Source organism: Leucopleurus acutus, assembly GCF_964270905.1.
Source record: "Leucopleurus acutus genome assembly, chromosome: 19".
Classification (NCBI taxonomy): Eukaryota; Metazoa; Chordata; class Mammalia; order Artiodactyla; family Delphinidae; genus Leucopleurus; species Leucopleurus acutus.
Window position 1 is genome coordinate 31,795,931 of NC_139161.1, and position 23,849 is coordinate 31,819,779.

Consider the following 23,849-nt stretch of genomic DNA (forward strand, 5'->3'; position numbering starts at 1 on the left):
CTGCACCACCAGGGAAGTCCCTCATGTCTTAATTAATGCAGCAAATCCAGACAGCAATGGCTTATGTTTGATTATTTATTTATTTATTATTTATTTATTCAGCTGCACTGCTCAGCTTGCAGGATCTCAGTTCCCCGACCAGGGATTGAACCCTGGCTTGGCAGTGAAAGCACCGAATCCTAACCACTGGGCCACCAGGGAATTCCCTGTTTGATCTTTTCTTATAAACTAGGTCCCTCATAGGTATCTGGAAAATAAAAAGACCAAGTTGACCCAAATAGCTGCTTTATTATTTAACTGGTACACACCAATGACTCGCCCACGCTGAACTGGAGACAGCCTTATTGTTGTACCGACACCTTCAGCAGCCTGATTCCTCACAAATTAGCAGCTCAGTGTCTTGAGGTCTGCTGTCTTTGGCAGCAGAAGCAAGTCAGGGCAGGGGAGGGGGTGAGGAGAGGTTGGCTCTATCCCAGGAAGCTGCAGCTTGGGCTGGGGGTCGGGAGTAGTTGAGTGATGTGATCCCAGCTCATTCTGGGGAGGCACAGCTGCTGTGACATGTCAGGCTCAACTCAGTCCATGCCCTTGGGAAGGAAGATGGTGGAGTCCCCCACCCCCGCCCCTGAGACCCCAGAACCCAGTCCTTCTGGGAACTATTTTCTCTCCCTTCTGCCTCTACTGCTCCAAGTCCCTGCTGTCCTCTTAGAGAGGTGGGTTCAGAGGAGTTCCAAAAGGTTAGAAGATCACTAATCTCTCCGAAGACTAGGCTCCCCTTGGTGTCTGATTCTTCTTTGTGTAGCCAAAGAGCTTTGCACACCATCTGGCTCAGTCAGCACTCGCTGGGGGTGGCTGGATCAATGGCTAGGTTCACTGTCAACACTGACGAGGTGCAATTCCCTAAACATCCTTTAGGTCCTCGAAGCTGTCATTCCATAGCCACAACTGTCCAGATAACCAGGTCAAAGGCGCCCCTCTGGGTATTCTTTTCCCAGCCTGAATGGCACAGCTCAGTGCAAAAGTTTCTCAGGGGCAGCTCGGCATCACTCGGGTTCTGTCCACCTGGCACACAGGGCAACGCTTTGAAGAAGAAATGGATTAAGGTATTGGATTACAGTTTCTGCAGCCAGGCTCAGGGCCTGAGCTGAATGTCCTCCCCCAAGTAGGGTGACTTGGCAGAACAGTTCAGGCTTTCCTCCCTCCTTCCTCACTTTCCTCCAGTCTCTGTTGCTCTCTGGGTGAGGGGAAGAGGGGGAGTAGGGGGACCCTCACTCCCATAACTTAAATCCACATTTTTGTAAAGGGTAAATCTTACACTTCTGCACATGGTCTGTCCTACCTCGTGGCAGCATGAAGATGTGGGCAAGAACAGTCAGTGGGTGCTCTGAGTGAGTGACAGCAGGGCAGAGGCACAGCTCGACAAGAAAATTGATGTTAACCTCTTTCTTCTCTTCGGCTTTCTTACCAATTTCTGAGTTCTTGCTGTGTGCCTGGTATGGTGCGTTATATTTGTTATATCATTTAGTCCTCAAAGCATCTCAGTTTATAAGCGAGGACACTAAAACTCAGGGAAGTCAAGTGACTTGACCAAGGTCACCCAAGTAGAAAGTGGCATAGCTGTGGTTTAACTCTGCCCGACCCCAAAGCACGTGGTCTATTCTTGATGGCCCTTTTTTCGTTTCATCTAGGATTCTGATTCTGGTGTTCCTTATACAACCAATAAATATGGAAAGTGGTGGTCAAGAGAGACACAAAAATGGAATTCAAGGTGACTTACAAAATAGTAGTATAAATTATTAATGGATGCAAATATATGTGGTAAATCTTATAATGAGTGGGAATTATACACACCAACTTGGAGACAGTGGTTATCTTTGGGGAGAGAGAGAAGGAGGGTGACGCACTTGGTGGGTATTTATGTGTATTTATATTTCTTTAGAAAGAGAAAGAGAGCTATCAAAGCAAACACAAAACAGACACAAATCTCTGGCGTCCCAAACCACAATGAGATATCACTTCATACCCATTAGGATGGCTATTATATGTATATATGCATAATGAAAAGAAGTGTTGACATGGATGTGGAGAAACTGGAACCCTTGTGAACTGCTCGTGGGAATGTAAAATGATGCAGCTGCTATAGAAAACAGAATTGCAGTTCCTTAAAAAATTAGAAATAGAATTACCATAAGATCCAGCAATTTCATCTCTGAGTATATATCCCAAAGAACTGAAAGCAGGGACAGCAACCCATATACACCCATGTTCATAGCAGCATTATTCACAATAACCTAAAGGTGGAAATAATCCAAGTGTTCATCAACAGATGAATGCATAAGCAAAACGTGGTGTATACGTACAATGGAATATTACTCAGCCTTAAAAAGGAAGGAAATTCTGACATATGCTACAACATGGATGAACCTTGAGGACGTTATGCTAAATGAAATGTCAGTCACAGAAGGACAAATACTGTGTGATTCCACTTATATGAGGTGCCTAGAGTAATCAAATTCATAGAGACAGAAAGTAGAATGGTGGTTGCCAAAGGGGACAGGGAGGGGGAGAGGGAAGAGGGAGTTAAAGTTTAATCCATTTTTTTTTTTTTTGTGGTACGCAGGCCTCTCACTGTTGTGGCCTCTCCCGTTGTGGAGCACAGGCTCCGGACGCGCAGGCTCAGCGGCCATGGCTCACGGGCCCAGCTGCTCCGCGGCATGTGGGATCTTCCCAGACCGGGGCACGAACCCACGTCCCCTGCGTCGGCAGGAGGACTCTCAACCACTGCGCCACCAGGGAAGCCCGGGAGTTAAAGTTTAATGTGTACGGAGTTTCAGTTTGGGAAGAGGAAAAATGTTCTGGAGATGGATGACGGTGATGGTAGCACACAATGCTATTTAATGCCAGTTACAAATGGCTAAAATGCGAATTTTACATTATGTGCATTTTATCACACACACACACACACACACACATCCTTGATGCCCAGCAAGGAGGGAGGAGTAGAACAGCTTCACAGTTCCCTGTCACATGCCATCCTTCTTTGGCTTGGTCCCCATCAGGGGACACCGGACACAGGGTGAAGGGAAGAGCCCCCTCCCCTGGGCACTCCCAGCAGGCAGCCTTCCTGACTCAGGTAGGCCAGCAACTCTGGACACTCAGGCTCAGAGGAAGTTCATCTGAAAATAAAAGCAGTCCTTCAGGGGTCCCTATGGATTGAAAGACTCCCTTCCTCGTTGTCTCAGAGGCTGAAGCGTGACTGCTGCGAGCCCCCTGGGTATAGTAACAGCCCTGTCAGCCCAGGCAAATCTGCCCGACCACAGAATCCCAAATTAGCACCTGGCCCTTAGATAGGGCAACTTTGGTTTAAAGTTTAAGTGAAACCTTGACAGCTCTACTGCCTTGAGGGGAGGCCGGGGGCTGCTCTCATAGGATGTTCTTTCTTCGGAGGAATGCGGTGGTGTGTACAGTGTGGTGTCTGCAGTCAATTCCTACAACTGCAATTAGGGCCTTTCAATGGAGGTGTCAGCCACATTCAAAGTCTGAACCGTCTCAGCCATGAAATTCATAATGGGATAAAAGTTCCATTCCGGGACTGACAACTTCACATGGAATTTGAAGTAATCTTTTATTTATTTACGGGGCCGTGGGAGTGGGGGCGGGGGCTATGAAAAATCCCACCTCCCTCCACTCCCTTTCCCCCAAAGCTTCCAAGGATAAAAATGAGGGTTGGGATTACATTTGGAGGGAAGCAAGGCTATGTTTAAATAGGCTTTGGAAAGTGTGGCTCCACGTCTGAGGCAGTCCGGAGCGACAGCTTCATCCAGCCCAGTCTGGGACATTCCAAAGAATCATACTGAGACCTTGTGCTAATTGGTTCCAATTTATCAGTTCCAGTGTCTCAGTGGACCAGGGCCGGGTCTTGATGCTTGACGATCTGCGGGGACAGCGACGCACTGGATCTACTGCAGGAGCCAACGGAGCCTTCCATACTTTGTCTGGTTTTCACTGATGGCGATGGCTGTTTAATTAATTCTCGAATACTTTCTTTTTAACCGAAGCTTACCCAAGCCATATGCCATGAGCTGCCTCTTGGTAGACCTTTCAGTAACTTCGGTTCATCTTATTTACACAAAAGCAGAAGCTTTTTGCGGTATTAAGGGAGCCGGGAGACCCCGGGGTGGGGGCGGGGGGGAGGATTTATTTGTAATTACAGCCGGGTTCTCGCTTAGTCCCATCCCACCGTTCTGCCCATTCACAGGCTCCGGCCAGGGCTGGCGCCAAGATCTCCAAGTTGCCCTGTGTTTATGTCATTGAGACGAGGACAATATTTCAGTGTGAAGCCAAGCCACAGGGATCCACTCTATAAAACCCTCACTAAAAATAGACGCTCCAACCCCTGCCCAGCCCCCTCCCCGCCTCCGCGACTCCCCAACGCCTGCCCCTAGCGCGGCAGCACCCAGCTCCGTACGCTGGGAGACAGGCGTGCCAAATCGGCCGGATCGCGCAGCTCGGGGTGGCGGGGGGCGGAGGGGGGGGGGCGTGAGCTCCTTTCTTCCCGAGGAGTTTTAATGCAGAATAAAAGGCGTCAATTAGCAGCCTTTAGAGCTGACAGGGCAATTAAAGCTAAATTGCAAGACAGAGGGAGAGCTGGAAGAAGAAGGAAGAGAGAGAGGGGGAGGGAGAGAGGAGAGAGATTTCCAATGTATTTTTGGTGGCAGCTGCATTTTTGAGAAGAGTGAGCCTCTCAGACTACAACTGGCTGTTTGGATATATTTTCACTTCTGAAGTGATATTTTCAGCGAACACTGATACTCCCCGTTTATTGCACTTTTCATGTTAGAACTGAGCCGCTTGGGAAAATGAAAACAAACACTAAGTGAAAGGATCTTGTCTTTACAAACTCTCCCAACCAGCCTGGGTCCCAACAAACACGTTCCTTTGCAGGCTGAATTAGATGCAGCATGAAATTGTGAGGGTAGACGGATGGGTGGGTGGAGCCACTGCACCAGTTAGCAGCTAATTTGCGCTTTGGGGATCCCAGAATTTAGAGTTGGTGACTCTGTCATAATGCCTTTGCACACTTTCTGTCATCAGCCCAGTCCCCCAAGGTTATAAAACTATTGGAAAATAGTCTTCTTTTGGTCTACTCGGGAGTGACCTTCCTGAAGGAACAGTCAGGCTTTGGTTTGGGATTTGGGAGCTCTGAGACTGTCTTATGCAGATAGGAGTTGGTAACAACGGTGGTATTGATTTTGATTCACTGCTGCCACACACCAGTTCCAGGGAATGGATTCGAGGGGTGCTGTGCACCAGGATGGGCACAAGAGAGAAATACACCATAATCAGAGGAACAGTCAGCCTGGGGAAGCTAGAGCTCCTTCAACCCTTCACAGGCATCCTACCCTCCCCTGGCCCCCAACCCACGGAGGAAACGGTAACCACAGTTCCTGAGAGGATGCTCCCGAAGTCACCTTTGCTTTGCTGGACCTCACATCTCCCATCCTGTAACTACAATCCTTTGCTCTTTATCCTCCCTCACTCATTAAGAACTACCATTTCTACAGCACCTACCCTGCTCCCGGCATTTTGTTAAGGACTTGCCGGGCACTGAGTGCGAGGTAGGTGCTATTACTTTACGTGTTTTATGTAAGAGGAGACTGAGGCTGAGAGAGATTCAGTAACTCATTCAAGGTCATCCTTCTGGTAAGCGGTAAAGCTGGGACTGGAACCAGATCTTAGCCTAAAGACTGTGCTCTTGTACTCACCTTGTACAGGGCCCCCACGCATCTCCAGGAAAACTTAACTTGGGATGGGTGTTCATTTGGTTGGGGCTGAACTTCAAAACCCCTGGAAAGGGGGACTTGCTGTCTTAGGACACCGGTGATACTGCAAGGACACAGTTCCACATGCTTAGGAGCAGCAGTTTTGAGCTGAAGGGACAGGAGAGTGACATTCAGTTGTTCGTGTCCGGAGCTAGGGTCCAGAGCTCCCGGATTTCTGAGAATCTATTCTCAGGAGCATAATGAGATTATATATTTTGAGACAATATCTAGCTCAAGCCTTGCCATTTTGACAGCTCAGGAGGGTGAGAGGCCAGAGAAGGTCACACAGCGAGTTATGGTGGGCGAAGTCAGAGCAAGGATGACAGCCCTGTCCAGGACTATGTCTGCTAACAAGCAACGTTTTCAAACACTGAGTTTATAGGTCCACTTGCACTGCTTGATTGAAGCCCTTAGGGGCTTTAATAGATATTTGATGAGTAAATGTGTAAAAGCAATTTAGGAGTGGTTACAGGTAGGGAAACACTTGATATCCTAATTACAGACTAGTCTTAGCTGCACTCACAAGTATTGGTATTTGGTCACAGTTTGGCCTCCTAATCTCAATTGCTTAAATCCAGTAAAGTTGCCTTTCTGTGTATCTCCTGAGCTCTTCTCTTTTCATTCCACATTCAGTAGTTTTTTTATAGAATGCCTAATATGAGCCAGGCACTGTCCTGGACTGTAAACAAAACAGACTAATTCTCCACCCCGCTCCCTGCTAATCTGCTTTGTAAGGCATTGCTATGCTGTATTGCTGTGTAATTGGGATTTGCTCTGGTGAGGTTTGGATGGTGAGAGGCCATCCATTTTTTTTTTTTTTCTTCTATTATGCCTAAATGAATGGCTCTTACCTTTAAATTTTTTAAATTAAAAATTACAAAATAATGCCTTGTGAACAATAAAATAATGAGAAGTATAAAAAGTAAAATCATGGAAGTGTCCTGCACCCCTCCCTGGAGGGGCCAGTGTTAATAGTTGGATGGTATATATTCTCCCCCTGTGGTATGTACGTATAATGGTTGTACAGTATATTATATAAACTGATACATACAAGTGGAGGGTACACAGCTGGGGCAGTTCAGTCAGCGGGGCAGGATAATCATACTTTTAATTTTGTAATCTGCGCCTTTTGGTATCTTTCATAGGCCTCTTAGGATATCATTAAGAGCAGAAACTTCAAAATCAAATTTTAATGATGTTCAGAAAAGAGGCGTCAAGGGCAGCAGCTCACAGCTCTCTCTCCTTGCCTCCCCTTCCCTGAAATCATAGGCCCAGGACAGCCTGGGCATCTATTTGAAGCCCAAGGGGTGGGCCTTGATCTGAGTTTTTTTCCCCCCTTTTGTCTGTTTTTGAAACAGAAGAGTTTGATCCTATTATTCATGTTATTTTCAACTTGCTTTATTTATTTAACAACATGGATATACATCCATGACACTACAAGCAGAGTAGCTCATTATTTTTCATGGCTGCGTGCTCTTCCATAGCATGGACATGTCATGATTAAAAAACAAGTTGTACTAACAAGGAGCATTTCGGTTTTCTTCAGTTTTTGGTTTTTTTGGGCAAAGTTACAGCGGAGCAGCTTTGGTGCATGTCCTCTGCTCGCTCACGTGAAAACTCCTTTCGCATAGATTCCTGGAGGTGAACTGTTGGCTTTGAGGGTATGTACATTTGTGATTTTGATACTGCCAATTTTCCTGAAAAAATGTTTCCGTTTGTACGCCAGCCAGAAGAGTGCCTTTGAACCACCCATATTACGATGGACATTTTTTGTTCTTTATGAAGCTAAGTGTAAGAGTTGACCAGTGACAGACCTACCAGTGAGGGAGGAAAGCAAACCCTGACTGTCCTAAGGATTCAGCTTCCTGTTAAGTCTCCCTTAAACAACCATGCCCAGCCAAAATGGAGCTGAGATGATAATGTTATACCTGGTGATGTAGGAGATCACCCTTAAGGAGATGCTTCAAAAATGATACGTCAGAAAAAGGCCTTCGACAAGGAGCTTGCTTTGGGAGAAAAGGCACTAGACTGAGAAGGAAGGATTCGAAGATTGGCTCCCACCTGGTCTTTGCCACTTACTACCTGTATCACCTGGGGCAGGTCACTACCTAGAGTTCTAAGAACCCCAGTTCCCTAACCTGCCAAGTGGGAGCACATCATATACTCTTCAGACTTCATGGGATTGCTGTGAATTTAACGTGCTCCGGTGAAGTATGAGAAAGTGTTTTGTAAAAGGTGTGTCATTTTGATAACTGCAGATTCAATGGATCTCTGATAGGAAAGACAACTGCTTCAGTCCAGATACGAGAGTGGCTTGGATAATGGTATTAAATGCCAACAGACTGAAGCCCTGGTATCTGAGTATCCTGGATTCTTCTAGATCTTGGGTTGAGGTTTTTTTTTTTTCAGTACGCGGGCCTCTCACTGTTGTGGCCTCTCCCGTTGCGGAGCACAGGCTCCGGACGCGCAGGCTCAGCGGCCATGGCTCACGGGCCCAGCCGCTCTGCGGCATGTGGGATCTTCCCAGACCAGGGCACGAACCCGCGTCCCCTGCATCGGCAGGCGGACTCTCAACCACTGCGCCACCGGGGAAGCCCTGGGTTGAGTTTTTAAACCATGTTTCTTGGGGCTTCAGAGGAACTTTTGAGGAATGTGCTGAGTAATGAGTTGTTTCTGGGGATGCTTTGTGATACAGCTGAGGAGAGGCTGACAGAATGGTGTGTAACTGCCAAGACCGTTAGGTTGACTTTTATGTTTGCTGGACTTAGCACATAGTAGGAGCTTAAGACATCTGGAGCATGAACAGTACTCACACTTATAACCCCAGTATGAGTTTCATCTTTGACCTTGAGTTGGAGACCACATGCTGGCCCCTTACATTTTGCTCTCTGATTTAATGGATTGATGCATGCCATTGCCTACCGCCGTACCTGACTTATGGCAGATGCACAGTCAATGGCTCCCATTTTGCTCCCTCTGCCCTTTATGTCTGAACCCTCCCTTCATGGCACAGTTCACATTGATTACCCCTCCCCTCCCCCACTTTTTGTGTGTTTTTTGGCATAATAATTATGTATCATTGCAGCCAGACATAATTGTGTTCCAACCCCAACTTTGCCATGAACTTCGTTATATGATATTAGACAAAGTGCTTAACCTAGCTCAGTCTGTTTCCTCATCTGTAGAAAAAAGAGAACATTAGCACATGAAAAGATGCTCAACATGACTAATTATTAGAGAAATGCAGATCAAAACTACAATGAGGTATCACCTCACACCAGTCAGAATGGCCATCATTAAAAAGTCTCCAATAACAAATGCTGGAGAGGGTATGAAGGAAAGGGAACCCTCCTACACTGTTGGTGGGAATGTAAATTGGTGTAGACACTATGGAAAATAGTATGGAGTTTCCTTAAAAAACTAAAAATAGAGCTACCATATGATACAGCAATCCCACTCCTGGGCATATAACCAGAGAAAACCATAATTCGAAAAGATACATGCACCCCAATGTTCATTGCAGCACTATTTACAATAGCCAGGAGGACATGGAAGCAACCTAAGTGTCCATCAACAGATGAATGGATAAAGAAGATGTGATACATATTTACAATGGAATATTACTCAGCCATTAAAAAGAATAAAATAATGCCATTTGCAGCAACATGGATGGACCCAGAGAGTGTCACACTGAGTGAAGTAAGTCAGACAAAGACAAATATCGTATGATACTGTTTATATGTGGAATCTAAAAAAAATGGTACAAATGAACTTATTTACAAAATAGAAATAGAGTCACAGATGTAGAAAACAAACTTATGGTTACCAAGGGGGGAAGGGGAGGACATAAATTGGGAGATTGGGATTGACATACACACACTGCTATATATAAAATAGATAACTAATAAGAACCCACTGTATAGCACAGAAAACTCTACTCGATACTCCGTAATAACCTGTATGGGAAAAGAATCCAAAAAAGAGTGGATATATGTATATCTATAACTGATTCTCTTTGCTGTACAGCAGAAACTAACACAAATCAACTATACTCCAATAAAAACTTAAAAAAAAGACAAGAAATGATAGTAACTGTCTCAGAACTCTTGTGAGGTTTAGATGAAATGATGGTGCAGGGTGCTATTCCAATGTTTATGACCCAACATGTTGAGGTGTTTTAGATCCAATTACCCTTCACATCATTTTAATTGAATGTTAATGACAACAACAACAAACATTTTGGTGTGTTCCAGCTTACAAACCCCTCTTACCACTTACTTTACTTCCATTCTTATAAGATGTCATGAAACTGTGTCTCAGAGAGGTGAGGTAACTTCCCCAAAGTCCCACTGCTAGAAGTGGTGGAGCTACGTTTCTGCACCAGGCAGAATCCCTAAGACTAATTCCATCATGCTTTCCTGATCTGACTCCTATTCCAGCTTCAGAGGCCCATGGGCACTTGTCAAGTTTGGAAGCAAATAAAACCCATCACTGGGTTGGTGTGAGAAGACCTAGCCTCTTCACTGGCCCTAATCCTACTGAGTTCTACCTGGATTCTTTCCTTGGAACTTAGGAAGACCAGGGAGCTAGAAGGGTATGGGGCCCTTAAGTTAACAGGTCTCAAAAGAGTGAAGGCCAATCCCCGAGTGAGCCTCTTTTTGAAGGCTGTGGTGGTAGATGACCTCACGGGGGAGCAGGTCCCTGGGGAAGAATTAGGTTAAAGACAGCCAGACTAGGAATGACCTCTGGATGCTGGCCTCTCCCTTCTGGCCTCCATCCATCACTGCTCCTCTCTCCCCATGTCTCCAGTCTCCTGGGGGATGGCTGTCTCCTTTCTTTTTCTTTAGCATCAGGGAAGATGACTCAAACACTGCCTTAGGGCACCAAAGGCATCCACAAATTGGTCCCAATCCCAGCTAATGAGGAAGGCAAGGGAGGAGACAGGCAGACTGTCCTGTGGCTTGGGCCACAAGAGGAGAGGAGAAGGAGGCCACCAGCTAGGCCCCTCTGACCCCACACAGCTCTAAGGCCCAAGGCCTCCTGCCCTGGGCCTGTGGGTCAGGCTTTTCTAAAATTTCTTCTATTCCAAGGTGGTAAATAAACCAGTCTCTCTCCAGCTTCCCTCCCTCCTTCTCACACATGCACTTTCTTACATCAGATCAGACAGAATAGAGGAGAGGTTAAGAGCACATCTTTCTGAGTCCAAAAGATCTTAGTTTCCATTCCAGCTTGTCCATGTAGAGCTGTGGGCCGCAGGATAAACTGCTTGACCTCTCTAAGCTTCAGTTTTCTCATCTGTGAAATGGACACAGTAACACTCATTTTGGAGAGCTGTGATGAGAAGGTGAGTTCAGACATGTAAATTGCCTGTAACCCAATCCTTCAGGAAGTGGTGTCTTTGATTAATTTTAAAACCTCCTTCCCCTGACACCACCCCTGCCCTCCAACACACACAGATTAGAGCAGGCAACTATAGCACTGACGCAAACCCAAGACCCATTTCTCAAATCGTTCCCTTTCTTTTAAAATTGATCCTTATATGACTACTTGTAGCACAGGGACCCTGCCCTCCAAGGCTGAATTTCGACATTAGTATCACTGATTAAATGTGCAATGACAGCTGAATGGATAAAGAAGATGTGATATATATATATATTACTCAGCCATAAAAATGAATGAAATAGGGGCTTCCCTGATGGCGCAGTGGTTAAGAATCCGTCTGCCAATACAGGGGACACGGATTCAAGCCCCGGTCCGGGAAGATCCCACATGCCGCGGAGCAACTAAGCTCGTGCGCCACAACTACTGAGCCTGCATCTAGAGCCTGGGAGCCACAACCAGTGAGCCCGCATGCCACAACTACTGAAGCCCACGTACCTAGAGCCTGTGCTCTGCAACAAGAGAAGCCACCGCAATGAGAAGCCCGTGCACTGCAACGAAGAGTAGCCCCTGCTTGCCACAACTAGAGGAAGCTGGCACGCCCCAACAAAGACCCAAAGCAGCCAAAAAAATAAATAAAAATAAATAAATTTATTTTAAAAAGAATGAAATAATATCATTTGCAGCAACATGGATGGACCTAGAGATTATCATACTAAGTGAAGTAAGCCAAAGACAAGTGTCATATGATATCACTTATATGTGGAATCTGAAAAAAGAAAGATACAAGTGAAAGTATTTACAAAATCAGAAATAGATCCACAGACATTGAAAACAAAATTTATGGTTACCACAGGGGAAAAGGGGTGAGGGATAAATAAGGAGTTTGGGATTAATATATACACACTACTATATAGAAAATAGATAACCAATAAGAACCTACTGTATGGTATGGGGAACTCTACTTAGTATTTCGTAATAATCTCTAAGGGAAAAGAATCTGAAAAAGAATATATTTGTATGTATAGCTGAGTCACCTTGCTGTACACCGGAAACTAACACAACATTGTAAGTCAACTATACTTCAATTAAAAAAAATAATCATCATCATCAAGAAAAACACAACCTCTTAAGGTCAGATTGGCTCAGCCCATTCCCTCCAATGACATAGATGTGGGGGAGGGGAAATAAGTAGCCAACTAATGGGCAGGAGTGTTCTGAAATCCTTTCAGCTAACTCTCCTTTCCCCAGCACCCCGTCATCTCTCCTAATTTAAGGTGGTCTGCTTGGTTGATAAACTCAGCTCATTTCCCTTTTTTTTCACGCCTGGCTTGAAGTTGGAAATTATATTGGTAAGACTCACGATGGTGGATGTTACTAATGCGCTTAATGGGCACTTAAGACAGTTGAAAGATCTGAGCCTTTGCACCGTGCTTTATCCCACCCTGGAGGTACATAATGGAGATGCTAACACAGTCTGTAAAGGGGAAAGAGCATCCCACTTCACAGGAAGGGGATGCTTTGATGACCTGTCTGCAGGCAGGGTGATGAAATCAGTTTCCCTAGTTTTCATACCCCTTTCAAAAGGCCAGTTCTCCCAACACAATACATATTTCCATGTCGTTTTAAATTTGGCATGAAAATGTCTCCTTTATTCCAGACTAGAGCCAGTGGAGTTAATGGGAAACACACATCTGGGCAGCTGTGCTCTTCCAAGTGAGGAGGTGAGCAATGGGGGGCAGGAGTGTGATGCGGGGATTAAAGGTAGTGGCTTCCAGGCTCCATCAACCAACAGGGATTCAAACCATCACATTGGAATTGCAAATTTTCAGAGCTATCTATGGCTCCCACCAGTGGCCATGGTTCCCTTCTTCTCCTCTGTGGAGGTGAAGTATGGGGTGGTAGGGGTGTCAGTTAACCTTTTGGTAGTCCATAGTTCCTGGTCCCAGGCTATGGGGGTGGGGGGACTTTCTTTGTTTCTCTACTAAGTGAGTCCAAACGATTTCCTGGCTGGTCCCTCTTCTGCTGCGGACGTTCCCCATGCCTGGCCCTCATCGTGAGTCCTGAGGATGGGGCATTTGGCACAGGGATAATGGGTAAGGGAAGGCTTTGAGCACACCCATGTCAAGCTTTCAGGATTCCCCATTCCTTTCCCTGCCCAGCTTTATGGTGTGTGAATTCAAATTTGGAATGAATTTGTATCTACGACAATGAGGCGGTGGCCCTGGTAGACAAGTGTATATCAATAGTGACTTTGCCTATGAACGCCTAGGGTCCCAGAGGAGGGTTCCTCTACTTGAACTCATCCCATCATTATTTTAGCCTCAAGTTTTAGGCATACTTTTACCATACTATGGTTTGTGTATTATTGTTTTTAATTGCTCTTTAGGGCCGGATGTATAACCTGAGGAACCCTGGGGCCTGTGAATTCCTTGGGATTGTCTGCAAAAAATGTGTCTGCCCGTGGCTTTCATCAGATTCTCAAAGGGGCCTCAAAGGCTAAAATTAGGGTTCTCATACATCCTGATTTGCTTGGGACAGTTCCAGTTTACATCAGTTGTCCTGGTATAATTGGTAGTAGCAACTCTTTTCACTCATAAAAGTGTATTGGTGTGGATGATAAATTACAGTTGGTCCTCAGTATACATAGATTCTGTATTTGCAAATTCACCTACTTGCTAAAATTTATCTGTAACTCCCAAATCAATACTTACGGCACTTTTGCAGTCATTTGTGGGTGTACATAGCAGCAAAAGATTGAGTTGCCTGCTGTGCACGTTTCAGCGGAGGTTGAACAAGATGATACTTTGCTTTCTTTTTCAGCTCTCATAGTGTGTCCTTTCCATGGTCTGTTTAGTGCCACGTTTGGCATCTTGTCTTTTGTTGGTGATTCTGCTGTTTAAAATGGCCCCCAGGCATAGTGCTGAAGTGCTATTTCATGTTCCTAAGTGCAAGAAGGCTGTGATGTGCTGTACAGAAAAAAAATAACGTGTATTAAATAAGCCTCGTTTGGTTCTGAGTTATAGAGCTGTTGGGTGTGGTTCAGGACTAATGAGTCAACAATATATATTAAATAAAATGTATTTAAACAGAAACACATGTAAATGCATTGACTGATTGGCAGAAAAGAGGCTCACAGGAATCTCACTGTGCATTTCCCCTAGGAGCTGGGGTTCGGTCTTCAATATTCAGGTGTCTTTATAGAACGTAACGACCGTGAAAAATGAGGATACCCTTGCTAAAATTCATCGTTTTACAGGAAGATAACCAGACTCAAAGTGAACTGACTTGGTTCTGAATCCCTGCCCTGCTTGTTACTAGCTATGAAACCCTGAGTCATCACTTCCCCCTGGCAGGCAGTTTTCAGTTTTCTCTCAGTAGGATGAGAATGGTGCCCTTGGGGTGCCCTTCCTCTTTGCCTTGAGTCAAGGAGCCTGTTACTTCCTTGGAGAAGCAGGCTGTCTATGGAAGGTAGCCCCAGATATCAGTTGTAGGTGCCTACCTGTGCCTGGGACATAGTGACTACTCTGTTGTGGACTCTTGTGATGATAACTGGAGTGGGCCCCTCCTAGGGCCTCTTTGTTGGGGGAACTGGTCACCACATGTTACGGTGGGATCCATCCCCTTCACCATGGCCTCCTTTCTTGGACCATCCACCAATCTGGAGAAGTTCTCAGTCCCCCAACAAACAGTCTTTCCATCCTGGGAACATCCTGGTCTGTTTTACAGGTACACTATAAAGCTGAGTGGGAGGCATCCAAGCAAGCCAGTAAAAACCAGCCAAACAAAGGGGTCGGAACTGTCACGTGCTGAGCGCCCAGAAACAGTTGGGCATTGTGCTGTGTGCTTCCATCAATTACCTGATTTCCCATGACAACTATGCTGGTTAGATATTATGATGTCCGTTTAAAAACAGATGTGGAAACTGAAGCTAAAAAAGGTAAAACATCTGCTGAAAGACATTCAGTCAGTAGTTGTATGAACAATTCAAACTCAAGTCTTTCTTACTCCAAATCCCATCATTTTCACTTCCCTATGGTATTTTATAGTAAAGCCAGCTTTTGGAGGGTAGGGGCTTGCCTTCAAAAGCCCATGATCTCTGACTCCCCAGGGAACTTTGAGAGAGAGAAAGAGGATCCTATTGTATAATGCAAGACCCAAGGGTATCAGTAATTTCTCAGGAACCCTTGGTTCCAGTTGCCCGGCTGCAGAGTGCCATGCTAGGAGCGAGCGTAGGCCTCCAAATGCGTCGTTTCCCACCCCCCACCCCGGCCCTGTGGGCTGCTGTCTGGTGAAGGTCACCCTCTTAGCCTTGCTTGCTTTATGCTGCTTTCGAGCACCCTTTTTCAGAACAGGAGCTCAGTTGCAACTCTCTCTTTTGCTTGGCCCCAGGACAAGTTTTCCACTGTCACCACCCTGTAGCCTCAGCTGGCACAGAAATTCCAAAATAAATGAACGTGTTGTAAATCGGGAGAAAATATTGTGTCCTTGTGGTGTTGATGTTGATTGCAGCTCAACGGCTCAGGCAGCAATGACCACAGCTCAAGCTGCATATTTCTTTACCCAAACACACAGAGGGCCTAGCTCTGCAGACGCCTCCGTTCAGTGTGCACTTCAGCTTCTAGAAGGTGTGCCTGCAGGGCTGACAAAGTGCCGTTGATCCGCAGCCCCCAGCCAGGCCCGGAGCCCGGCCATCAAAACCAGGCTGAGACCAGTCTTCAGCCCCGAAGCACTTGGGAACAGAGGGCTGACGATAATACTTGGGCAGGAGACAGCTCCCAAAGCAGCGTGCTGCTGGCCCTCAGAGTGGCCCCCGGGCCTGGGTTTGACTGGGGCTGGCACAACACAGCCTGGAGCTAACTGAGGCCCTGTGCTAAGAGGCTTCTTGGGCTGAGGGTGGGACCTGGGCTTGCTTGTCAGGGTCTGGCTGCAGGCTCTGAGGGGGGTTTGAAAGTTTGGCCACCCAGCGTCATTTTGGTAGGGACATGAATAAGAGAGAAACAGAATCTCCTTTGAAGAGGGCTATGGGCAGGCAGAGGGAGAGAGTGATTTGTCACAAGGATTTTTTCCCCCTTAGCTCAAAGACTGGGCCTGAATTTTCCAGGGAGCAATGGGGATTCTTATGCAGGTCACTTTCCAGAGAGCTTTGGAGAAGACATCTGTTATTTTTTTTTCTGTCTGTCCAGCAATCCCCCACCTCCTCCTTTAAGATATTGCTCCCAGTTCCCAATTGCGGGAGTCGGTGGGACAGCCAATCACAGTCTCTCATGCCCCTGGATGCAGGGGTGGGGCATAGTCTCGATCTGCCAATCACAGAACTCCATTTTTCTGGCAGGAACGGACATTTGACATAAGGTAGACCCGCCAGGATCCTTCTCTGGGACTTTTTTTCTTTCTCCCTGGGACTTTGGATCTGGAGAAGAAGGTCACTTGCCTTTTAGGTGAGGGAGCTAAAAGCATGTGAATTGAAGATGGCTGCTGGACATCTTCTTTACACTTTAGGAAAGACCGATTTGTAGAATACGTGAGAATGAGATCACACACAGAAAGTGTCAGTATCAAATGATGGTAAAGAGAGTGAGAGAGAAGATTCTGAGTATCACCCTCGAATTCCTGGATCTAGGTGTGCTTGGAGCCAGGTTCATCCTTCGATTTCCTGGTTAAATGGATCAGTATAGTCTCCTTGTCCCTTCCTTTTTAATCCTAAACTAGTTTGAGTTGTTATTAAAGGAGCCTTGTCTAAAACGAAGTGGCTTGTGGCTCAGCCTTGGACAAATAGAAGTGTGTTTCTGAGGGGGAGCAGAGAGGGACCAGGGAAGGAATTGTGGCAATCATTTTATGAAAACCGTGCATCAGTCCCACGTCTGTTCTTTCCCATTCATTTATTCCACATACAGTTATTGAATGCCCACTATGTGCCACGTCTGCCTGGGCCAAGGCTGTGGCTATTAAAATGAATAAGGTGAAATCTCTGCCCTCAAGGAGTTCACAGTTTAGTTGGAAAAACAAACAAAGAGTGGCAACGATGATGCAGTGGGATACAATACAGTGCTAGGATTAGAGTCCAATGCTAGGATGGAAGACCCGAGGCTCTGGGAACATGGAGGAAGCCCGCTATCCCAGGAGCCAAAGGAGATCAGGACAGACTTCCCAGACGAGGCAGCACAGGCAGTACGTAAGCTGCAGTGGATGCTGGTGGGATGGGAATGAGCAGTAGATAATCTCTGGCCTGGAGCTCTTATTCCGGGGTTTGGGCTGAATGGACTGGGGATGAGACCAGCACAGAAACCATGGTAACACATGACCAGGTGGTGAGGTGATGGGGCCTAACTGATGACCAGTCAGGAGCTACAGACGTTCACAAGAGCTTCCAATATGCTTCTCAGGAGATGATCTTTCCAGGCCTGTCGCAATTCACCTGCTCACTCTGCATACCTCCCCCACATTTACTCCATTCCTTTTGGCTACTGACTTTGCTATCGGCCTGCTCTTTCTAACCGTGGTTTTCAAATATTTTTGATCATGCCCCTTACCAGTAAAATGGTTTTGATGAGACACTGACAATGTGATATTTACTTAGATATTTATAAATTTTATATACACACACACACACATATATATAGCTGCTGTGCAAATATAATATGCCATTAAGAGTATGTTCAGAAGTAGGAAATATAAAAGAATAAAAATCAAATTAGTAGTGTTTTAATTGTCTTGCTAACTGTACTAGCTAAATACACATTAACCAATGTGCCTTTCGCGTAAGGTTAATTGTAAATGAAGGTAGATTTATAGCCACTCATTTTGTGAATAGTCTTCTTAATAATTTGATTTTTTGACAATTTTCTTATCATATTTGATGATGCAACTGATGGAGAGCTTCTAGTAGACAAAGGAAAAGTGAGAGTGTCACTTCCCATTTTCTCATTGGTCACTTGTACTGTCGCTATCAGTATTGTACTCCATTCACTTTCTTTGCAAGAATTCTTTTAAGCCATTTGTCCATTTTGTGAAGATGAGTTTAGATAAAATTAGGTAATTGTCACAGTCCAGTCAGGCTGCTATAACGAAACACTACACAGACTGGGTAACTCATAAACAGTAGAAGTTATTTCACACAGTTCTGGAAGCTGGAAGTCTGAGATCAGGGCGGCAGCATGGTCAGCTTTTGGTGAAGATTCTCATCCTGGTTGCAGACTGCTGACATTTTGCTGTGTCCTCATGTGACAGAAGGGAGAGGCAACCCTCTGGGGCCCCTTATGTAAGGGCCCCAATTCTGCCCTCATGGCCTAATCACCTCCCAAAAGTCCTACCTCCAAATACCATCACACTGGGGTTTAGGATTTCAACATATGAATCTGGAGGACACAAACGTTCAGCCTATAGCAGTAACAGAAAACATTAGTCTACTTAACCAGGCACATGTGAACTATAACACACAGAGATGCTCTGAAATCAAGCAAACAAATGAGGACACCCTCACTGTCAGCCTCTATCCTGGGGGAATCCTGCTCAACCCTCAGTGCTGTTTGTGCTGTGACCTGCGGCATATGGAGCAAAGAAGACTGCAATGCCAACCTAGATATTAAATAGTCATAAAGCTTAATTAATTCATTCTTAAGAGAAAATAAATATGCATTGAAATGCTAACATTTTTTTCCAGTCCTGGGGATCACTGTGTGTGTCTTCTGGAATGTTAAAGCCAACTTTGGAGACCATTTGTTTACATCATGGTGAGGTAGGTTAAAGGTGGCTGCAGATTCTTTGCTTCTTGAAAGCTAGATCATACGAAGCCTTGAAGCCTTGGGCTAGACCTCTCAGGATACTCTCTGTGGGAGCCCCGAGCAGTCATATTAGATGCTTGATTACCCTGCTACTGCTATGCCCAGCCTAGCCTTCCAGATATTCCTGCACAGGTGTGAGATGTGGGAGCGAAGCGGTCTTCTGTCTACCAGTGGAATACCACTGAGCTTCCTTTGTTGACATTATATGGAACAGAATGACCAGCCAGTTGTGCCTTGCCCAAATTCCTGAGATATAATCTGTGAGATAAAATAAATTGGTGTCGTTTTAAGACACTGCATTTGGGGGTTGTGTGCTATGAAGCAGTAGAGAACCTGAACACATGCCTTTTCGGCCAGATGCCTATGTAGAGTCTCTCTCGATGTTTAGTGATGAAAACTGCATTCTTAGCCTGATTTTTCTCCCTGAATATACCACCCAGTAATGCTTATAGATTGTGACTGCTGTCTCTGGTGGAGAGGGCATCACCAGCAAAACTCCACATCTTCTCTGATTCACAGGCAGATAGGACCGTTCAAATTACTCATGCCTAAGGCTGGATCTGATCTGATCTTTCTCTGGGTCCGATTTTGCCCAGTTTTCTCAATCCCAGGGCTTGGCTTCCACCTCACGGTGCTGACCATCTGCAGAGATTTTTTTTTAAAGTCCTCAGTTAGTGGACCCACTCCATCTTTTCTTATCAGTCCCCAGTCCTCTGGATCTTGCTCTTGCATTGATGGAATTCTCTAAAATTGATGGAATTCCAGCCTTACTTGGAATTTGGCTTTCAGTGCTTCTCTGTCCTACAGCCTCAAAGTTGCATTCTTATTTCCTCCCTCCAGAGTGACTTTCTTAGGCCTCTAACACTTGACTTAGATCTGGTTTGGGCCAAGGAAGTCACTCAAGACCAGTTCCTTGGATGTTGGTCCTTCCTTGAGGGACAGTCAACTTGTCCTCTACAAGGAGTCCTTGCCAACTCCTCCTTCCCCAGGTTCCCTTTCTTCCTCCCCCAAAGCAAGTCGGGCTGGGCAGGCTTTATTTCCTCCCTGAAATGAAAACAAATTAAGACACTGTATCTGTTATCCACTGTCACAATGATGCTGTGTAAAAAACTACCCCAGGGCTTCCCTGGTGGCGCAGTGGTTGAGAGTCCGCCTGCCGATGCAGGGGACACGGGTTCGTGCCCCGGTCCGGGAAGATCCCACATCACGGAACGGCTGGGCCCTTGAGCCATGGCCGCTGAGCCTGCGCGTCCAGAGCCTGTGCTCCGCAACGGGAGAGGCCACAACAGTGAGGGGCACGCGTACTGCAAAAAAAAAAAAAAACCAAAACAAACAAACAAACAAAAAAACTACCTCAAAGCACAGTGGCTTAAAAGAATAAATTGGGCTTGCCTGGTGGCACAGTGGTTAAGAATCCGCCTGTCAATGCAGGGGACACAGGTTCGAGCCCTGGTCCTGGAAGATTCCACATGCCGCGGAGCAACTAAGCCTGTGCGCCACAACTAGTGAGCCTGCTCTCTAGAGCCTGCGAGCCACAACTGCTGAGCCTGCATGCCACAACTACTGAAGCTCGTGAGCCTAGACCCCGTGCTCTGCAACAAGAGAAGCCACCACAGTGAGAAGCCCATGCACCGCAACGAAGAGTAGACCCCGTTCACTGCAACTAGAGAAGAGCCTGCGCGCAGCAGCGAAGATCCAACGCAGCCAAAAATAAATTAAAAAAAAAAAGAAGAATAAATATTTATTGTTGCTCATGAATCTAGGCTTTACCAGATGGTTTTTGTGGTCTCAGCTGGGCTCACTCATGTTCTTCATGAGCTGTGAGTCTGCTAGGTGACTCCTCTGATCTTGCCTAAGCATTTTCATATGTTTGGGGGTTGGTGGGCTCTAGGCTGGTATAGGAAGCCTGGGCTGGAAGACTGGACTTTTAAAATAATCCTCCAGCAGGCTAACCCAATCATGTTGAGAGGCTATCACAGTTTCATGGTAATAGCAAAGAAGCAAGAAGAAGTAGAAACATTCAAGTGTTTTTTTTTTACAATTCTTCTTTCCCATTGGCCAAAGCAAACCACATGGCCAAGACCAGAATCATTGTGGGAGGAGACTATGAAGTTACAGGGCAAAAGATGGACAAAGAAAGGCCAATAACTGATGAGTAATGAAGTCAATCCAACGATAAGCTAACCTCTCTCTTCTATCAAACACTTGCTGAAATCTCAGCTGGAACAACAGAAAGGCAGTCACTTGGTAGAAGTCACTTGGTAGTCATGAGGGGAATGAAGTTACTGGCAGAAACACAGTGCTGAAGCAGGGAGGAGCAATGAAGAAGTAGACTGATCATTCTCTCTCCCTGACCTCCAATCTCCTCTCAATGGCCAAACCCAACCTGAAGCCAGCCAGTGAAAGAGCCCAGAAGACACAAGCCATAGAAGTCAGTCTCCCTGAGCACAGAGCAGGGCAGAGGGTGGATCTGGGTGTGTGTGTCAAGCAGGTTGTTCTAACTTTAGCTGTACCACTGGGACAGAACTGAAAAACCAGTCTCATAATTCCAAGGTCTTCAAGGACAGAACTTTTGATATGGTCTAGTTCCAAACTTAGCCATGCTCCATACTCTCCCTCCCTCTCTTAGTTTCTCCCTCCCTACATTGGTTAGGTTCTCTGAGATGTAGACGCTAAGATGATGGTGAGGAAAAAAAGGGGAAGGGGCCAAAGGAGGCTGGGAGAGCCATTAGACCATGATGCAAGTCTGACACCTGTGGAGAAAGGAAGAAACGCTGGATAGATAGAGTCTTAGATGGCACTGCAGTTCTAAAAATGATTCAGCCAGGTCAATGGGGAGTCCTTGAGCCAAAGTCCACATCAAAGGGGTCCTACATTCCATGGAACCGTGGCCTTAGTACCCTGGCCATGCTTACTCTTTGGCTGCGAGCAGTGGTGGGGTGTATGGTCTTGGTGCACACTCAGAGATCAGCAGCTGGACCCATCAGTTAATTATGCACTTGGGAGCAGGAGATCTGAGAAGCACGTTTCATGGCTTCTGCCCTCTTCCCTTCTTCCCTTCCCTCCCTTCCTTCTTTCCTTTTTTTCAGTTAAGATTTTTAAATGCTGTCTAAATTTCAGACTTGCCAGGTATTGGCGATACACAACGAATATGGCCAACATGATGTCTACTCTTACGGAGCTTAATTACTCATTCTGCTTTAGGATTTTTGGGTAGGGTTCTGTTGAAATAACTAAACTGAAATCACTCTTGAGTGGAAGGAGTGAGGCTTACCTAGCTCTATGCCCTCCCTCACACTTCCTTATCCCACAGAGCCTGATCAGTTGCCTGGTACATCATTAAGATGACCATATTTACTAAATCCAAAACCATTCTTATTCATGAATTTATTTGCAGAAAAAGTCATAAACAAGTGTGAAAGTTAAATCTTATTTCTTTTATAGTTGTAATAAATCCCCTTTCAAGAATTAGGGCAGGGCTTCCCTGGTGGCGCAGTGGTTGAGAGTCCGCCTGCCGATGCAGGGGACATGGGTTCGTGCCCCGGTCTGGGAAGATCCCACATGCCACGGAGCGGCTGGGCCCGTGAGCCGTAGCTGCTGAGCCTGTGCGTCCGGAGCCTGTGCTCCACAATGGGAGAGGCCACAGCAGTGAGAGGCCCACGTACCGCAAAAAAATAAATAAATAAAAAATAAAGAATTAGGGCAAATTCATGAAATTGGACTGATCCCAGGAAATGCAGGCTATATGTTAAATATAGCCAAGTAGGTTGATTTAATCAGACTTGTTTGGGTGAAGAAACAGAGATTCATTCAAATTATTCTTAAGTTCGTCATAAGGTTACGTGTGTGGGAACTCAGGGAAAGCTATTCAGTTGACCTTGGGAGGATCAAGAACTCCAGCAGAGTGGCATGGACATATATACACTACCAAATGTAAAATAGATAGCTAGTGGGAAGCAGCTGCATCGCACAGGGAGATCAGCTCGGTGCTTTGTGACCACCTAGATAGGAAGGGTGGGAGAGAGACGCAAGAAGGAGGGGTTATGGGGATATATGTATATATATAGCTGATTCACTTTGTTATAAAGCAGAAACTAACACACCATTGTAAAGCAATTATACTCCAATAAAGATGTTAAAAAAAAAAAAAAGAACTCCAGCATATTCTGGGCCACACAGAGACTGAAAGCGGAATTGTAAAGTCATTTGGAATCCTGGGTGGTTCCAGGAATGTTGGCCTCAAGAGTGTATGGATCGTGACTGCTGTGTTCCATCGTTTTCATGACTCATGTCTTCTTCATGGCTGCAGCCTGATTTCCTCAACCTCTGGCCTTTATATTTTCTTGACTTCCTAGTTTCTGACTCTCATAACTTCACCTTGTTTTTGAAGCACCACGGTCTCACTGCTTTATTTCTGTCTCATGATCTTTTGTCTTCTGCTGCTAAGTGCTTTATTCTCCTGGTATTTCTCAGTTCAACTTTTAGAGAGAAAAATAAAATCTGGTTGGCCCAGGTCTTTTTTTATGACAGTCCATGTGTAATTGGTGCTGGACTGGGGACCTTTGTTTAGAAGTCCGGTTGTGGTCTAATCAACTTGGAGGGCTGGGTGGGTTTCATATGACTCCATGTACACTGCCTAAGGCTTTCTTTTCTCCTGGGGTAATTGGTATGCCAGTTTCCCTTAGGAGAGAACCATAACTTCTTTGCTGAAGATATAACATTTTAAAAGTCTTATGTTGGGACTTCCCTGGTGGAGCAGTGGTTAAGAATCCGCCTGCCACTTCAGGGGACACGGGATAGAGCCCTGGCCTGGGAAGATCCCACATGCCACGGAGCAACTATGCCCGTGTGCCACAACTACTGAGCC